The sequence below is a fragment of the Myiozetetes cayanensis genome, unplaced genomic scaffold (assembly GCF_022539395.1).
Source record: "Myiozetetes cayanensis isolate MyiCay16 unplaced genomic scaffold, myiCay2020 scf5-8, whole genome shotgun sequence".
Taxonomy (NCBI): Eukaryota; Metazoa; Chordata; class Aves; order Passeriformes; family Tyrannidae; genus Myiozetetes; species Myiozetetes cayanensis.
The window spans coordinates 16,441,343-16,447,342 of NW_026087742.1; positions in this window are offsets into that span (position 1 = coordinate 16,441,343).

The following is a 6,000-nucleotide window of genomic DNA, read 5'->3' on the forward strand; positions in this document are numbered from 1 at the left end:
TCCCCAGGCCAGTGTCCTGAGCCCATGTGAGTTTTAAATGCCATCAATCATCACTCATGCTCAAATGACAGCACAAAAACTCTAACATAGAGCCTGGTGTTTTTTCTTCCTTTTTTTTTTTTTTTTAATTCCTCCCCCCACTCCCCTTTAAATAATGCCATTTAAGCTCTGCTTTTACTCTAGTTGTTGATGGTAGTCCAGAACTCAGTAGCAGGGTGATGAAAAAGAGGACCTACCTGCAAAACACAGAAGTACAGATTATGACACACTACTCCCTAGAACATCAGAGCATCTCCCTGAGGGCCTCACATTGCAATGTCACTCCTGTGAGAGTCTGAACACCTTACTTTGAGACACGCCCTGTCCTCTGGGACATATATATACACAATGGAAAATTTATCCCTCCTTCCCACACACTGATTTAGAGAAATGAAACAGAATGGATGTGGTTGATGTGCAGGGAAAATACATCATATTTGTTTTCACAAATGACAGATCCGGGAACAGACACTTGGGCTATTAAGATAGTGTCTAAAGGAAAAAATAAAAATACAGCCAGCATGGCAGTAAATGGACTTATATCAAGTCATAAGAAAACAGAAAAGTACTAAGCGGTTTCAGACTTCAGTCCAAAAATTGTTGGGACAAACTCACAGTAATACAACACTGGACAGCAGGATTCACAACAGCAGCATTAATTTTACCCTGAAAAGCTTTCCTGTAACACATTTACCATCACTGTCAGCCAAATCTCAGACATGACTTCAAGTGTGACGTGAGTGAATTTTCACATGCCAGACTTTATCTTTCATAGATGTTTCTCTCTTGACAATCCTATGCAATCATCATAATCATGTTATGAGAACACCGACACACACGGATTTATCAGTTCCTCAGCCTTTTGCAGGATCCAAAACTTGTACAGTTGTGATTTCCATTCTGAGCCCAAATCCATCATTTTTCCACACAATATTTTCCTATTGCTTTACTCATAAGTTCCAAAGGAGGTGGGAAGGAGGAAGACCACTTCTTCCAAAATACCCTTTTTCCAGGGGACAGTAAGCTGTTTGAATATGGGCCGCCTGAGCAGTTCCTGAGGCTGAATGGTTTCCTTGATGTATGCACGGCAGCACAGGATTTCAAATGAGCAACTAAGTGCTGGAATTGAATAAATAATTCAGTAGGAAAGACGGCAAATATGCCATTCAGTAAGATTAATGTTATTATGAAAGAAAAACGTTCACTGGAGATTGTGGGAAAACTTTTTCGGGGACAGGTTTTCTACCTCTTTTTCTACCTGCCAATGATTTGTGCAAGGACTGCATTGGTTGACTCGTGTTTTAGAGCTGTTGACAAGAAGGGGCTCTTTAATGTGCATGTTCACACTTCTAAAATGCTGCACTGCTGCCATGAGCACCACTCACGGAGTCCACCGTGTCCTGTGCAGCATCAATCACATACCAGGTTGCCTTGAGCTCAGAGATCATTATGCTAAGCTTTGGGAGAGATAATAGCAGTTACAGATTCAAGCCTAAACAAATCAAGTTAATAGATTTGTTTCCTTAGTAGGAGGGAAGATTTTAAATCAAACTTTTACAGGTAGCAAGCTTATGTTCAAACCCAACATCTACGCAGCAGAATACGTCACCTCATGGCACTATTGTCCTTTAAGGAGCTTTTCTCTAATTTCCAGTGAGCTTTAATATCTTCATGGGGAATAAATCTCAGCCACCAAAACATGTTTAACTTTTCTGCCACTGATCCCTGTGTGAAAATGGACCAGATTTTCTGATGGGGTTCAGAACTGCCCATGGAAAAATTCCTTTTTCTTCCCATTTCATAGTCTTATTTCCACCCATCTGTGCATTGTGTAGTTTCTTCTGATTGCACTCGGCACAAGGCATAGCCTGGCCAGATTCTCATCTTGGGTACAGCAACACAAACCCAAACAAACCACTATATCAATGAAGTCTATTTACTTTGAGAAGCAGTTCCACTTTTAGCCCTCTAAAGAATTACTGGAGTATTTTCAGATTCTAGCAGAAATAGATTAGGACTTGTAAGTTTAACTAGATTTGTGTTTAACTAGATTAACTCTGTAGAGTTATTGCTCAAGCTTATACTCTGTATACAAAAAAAACAAACCCAAAACCAAACCAACAAAAACAAACAAAACCAAAAACTTCAGTGCTTTCAAAATGAAAAAAATAGAAACTTCTGTATCACACAGTCAAGTGAGATGAGGGTATCTTGTCATAAATAAGCAGAATTTGGAAACAGGGATAGATATATTAATACTGAGCACCAGAACTCTGAAACCACCACTTCATCACAGAGACAAATAGCCTAATGTTTCAGGTTCAAGCTTATTCACACACCACTTGAATATCTTTTTCCTCTCTATAGAGAAAGATTTTTTTTTTTTTTGCTTTTCATGAAAAGGGGTGAGGAGAGGTTGATCATAACTGAATTAAGGATGATACTTGACTACGAAAATATGCCAAGAACCAAAAGAAATCTTCTGTTAACAGGGGAAACCCCCCCACATCTGTACCTTAACATCTTTTTGATTCCAGCTGTTCCTGTGAAGAATTTCTTTCTGCTAAGACAAAGTAGACCAGGACTCTCTTCAGGTTTTCTTGCCTGCTGGTACAAATCTACTCTGTGCAGAGAACAGTCTTTGAAAAACATATATGATGCAAGGCCAGATCTAAAGCATGCTGGAGGTCTTTCAATTTTTTTATCTTTCAGATTTTTATGAGCCTGCCACCTGCCTTGGCCGCTTTGAGACATGGTTTGACACAGGTAAGGAGGAAAGGTCTCCAGGAGACCCCTCTGGTGTGCAGCAAGGTAGTGGTGAACTTGTTTTAGCCTCCAGAAGTCAGTGTGATGCAAACCTCTCCGTCTTAATCGGGCAGGACAACAGCAGTGACTGTTACCTCCCCTTGTTGCTGTATTACCATGTGACAGTGTATGACTTTTGAATTCAGCATTTCTATTGCTGTTCTCTATAAGGAGCTCACCTTGGGCAGCTAATTCCCGGCTTTTAATCCAACAGAGCTATTCTGGCAGCACAAAGGTTGTATTAGCCTCTGGGTAAGTGCTTTCCAACACAACCTTAGTTGGAACTCCTTTTTATTTCAGTCCATAGAAACAAACTGTATCCTACCAGTTCAGTTCAGTGCAGGTGCAACTTTAATTTCCTCATTTCCTTGTTTCCATGTGTTCCTATTTCTATGCTAATTTGACTTTTCACTGTTCCTTAGCCACAAGCAGCAGCCTCTCACAAATCTCTTGTTCTGCTATTTACTCATCTGCATTTGACTGTTGCCATGTGACCAAAACACCCTCAAAGTGTTTCAATGACTCTACGAGTTTTTCCATTCATTTCCAAGCACTACCCTTCTCAGAGTTCTACCAAGAAATGGATACTCTAATATCTGAGCTCATTGCTACAGAAAATAAGAAAAAGGAATCCTATGTAAATGCACTTCAATCTGCACTGTTCCACTCAGCACCACTACAATAACTGGGCAAAAAGAGTAGAAAACTATGAGAAAGAGGCATCTGGCTGTTCTTTTTTTTCAGTCTAAAAGCAATTTATTATAAATCAGATGACCTACAAATAGGAAGGTCTGCTGCTCTGCAAATGCCTGCTCTCTTCACGTGTCCTCTTAGCCCTACTTCACTTCAAACTGACTAGTTTTTCAAGCACTGGTATGTCAATACGTCTTGAGAAAGCAGCATTTGCCTCACTGGTTCAAACTATTGGTTAATCTGGCCCAGAACTTCACTGCAACGACAGCCCAGGTCCTCTCAGTGCAGGATACATGCAGAAGCAGAACAGGTTTGCCACCTGATGTCAGCCAGTCCACGTGCACTCAGTCCTGGGCTCACAGCTGCACATAGTGGAATTGCACTCCCTGCTGAATATACTTCCCCAAAATCAATAGTCTCATCAAGGCACCTGCCAGAGATGTTAGCCAGGAGAACATCCTATGCCCTACAATTCAAGGTCTACCCACAGCACCTTCTCCACGTGCCTTTAGCTAACACCAACCACAGCACCCAGCACCCCTCTGTTCCTGGTCAGGGAGTCCACTAATTATGGAAGGAGGGGGGCAGGAAGCACAGCCAAGCCCCCTCATTAGTGCACTGCTTTCCTCCTCACAGCCATCAGAGAACTGAGACAGGCCAGCACTGTTTGTAACAGCACACACAGCTGGAGATCAGAGAGACCTCATTAGGCTTTGACAAATCCGCCTTTAGAACCCAAAGTGAAGCTCAAACACTAAAGCAGCTGCAGAAATGCATCTTCAGCCAGTCTGGGCAAAGTCTCAATTTACCCAGCACTTGAAAGAGCCTTACAAGCATCCTGCTCAACATGCCATGGCACTGTGAAGGATTTTTCACAGGTCTTCTGATTAGTTGAAATTTTCTTCATTATTCAGTAACAGGTCTAGATGCTTGCTTTCCAGATTCTTCCACGCTGCTGATTTGGGCTCCACTGTAACTACAGATTGACATTGCTTCCTGAGGTGCAGGAGTAGATGTGCAGGGGGTCTAACCAAACCTGGACAAGAACAACATGTGCCACTTTAGATTTATATCCACAAAGGATTAACCCTGCATCCTTCTAAAAAAGCCCAGACCTTCACTTCAAAAGCATTTCTGAACCTGAGGTAAAGGAATGCTCTCTGCCCTTTTCTGCTGTGACTGAGGAGCCTCTACGGTCTGAGCTGAAGAGTACATTGAAAGGGCATCCCAGCTCCCTTCTGACACACTAGCCCTTATGCTGTTTGTGCTGTCTCCCTTTTTCCTCTTCCCTCAATCATTGCAGACTAAGGCAGGTTGTCTCCCATGCCTATCTGCTTTCCTTAACAACTAAAAATTCCTTTTCGAGATACAAGCAACTTGATCTTTTACTTCTTTCTTCAGCCTTCCAGCATTTTTGATGTGACTTTGATGAGACTGACGAATATCTTCATGTTACCAAAATTTAAAATCCTTAGAATTCAGTCTCTAAACTAATTTAAAAAACTAGTTTAATGTCGTTATGTATTTTGTCAACTATCTATTTTTCAACACTTCTAGTAAAGTAATACTTCTAATTAAAAATGTACCATTCTGCTCCATAATAATGCTCTTCAGCAAGCACCTCTAGGACAGGAAGACAGGACTAAGGACTTTCCCAGACAAAACCAAAAAGGGTAGACAAGAAAAGAAAGAGGGACAACAGTCACATAGAAATCCCATGGCAATCAGCAAGTTCCTTTCATCAGAGTATCATGTTTAGACCAATAATAAAACGACCTAGAAAAAAAAAATCTTTACATATCTTCAGTTTGTGATCCAAGCATTTGCATGTCTCTGGGCATAAAAGGACCTTTTCTTCATTTTCCTATACCCACATTTATGCAAAAGAAGGCAGAAATCAGATGTGTCTGTTCACTCATAAGTAGCTGAGCATCCACATCCTTGCTTATGCACCCATGGGTGTCTAAATTTTCATATCATAGTTGATTAGCCAGCACTCCATTATATTGAAGGAAGTACTGCTTCCCTGAAAATGGCCATTTGAATTTAATGGTAACTGTTTTATATCCCAGGGGTATTATCACCACTGCAGTCAGATTTCTACATTTAATTAGTTCATCGTCTGCCCTTGATGATTTGGTGGCGCTTCTCCATGGCAACATTGATTTGCCAAGTTTAGTTTCAGAAAGGGAAGAAAGGCACAAACCCCCAGATCTCAGCATAGCTGGCTACGCCATGAGCGGGAGCGCTCAGGCTGCAAATCCCACGAGACAGGAGCTGTTTATCCAACTTGTGCTGTGCTTCAGCAACTGGCAGGCTGAGCACTGCCCAGTGCCTCCCTGGCCCTCCGCTGTGGGGCTTGCAGCTGATTAGTCATGTGTTGACTCAGTATTTCAGACTCATTATTGGCTAGAAAACCAGCCAAAACCAAGGGTTATAACACTTCAGGTTCCATCCTCATCT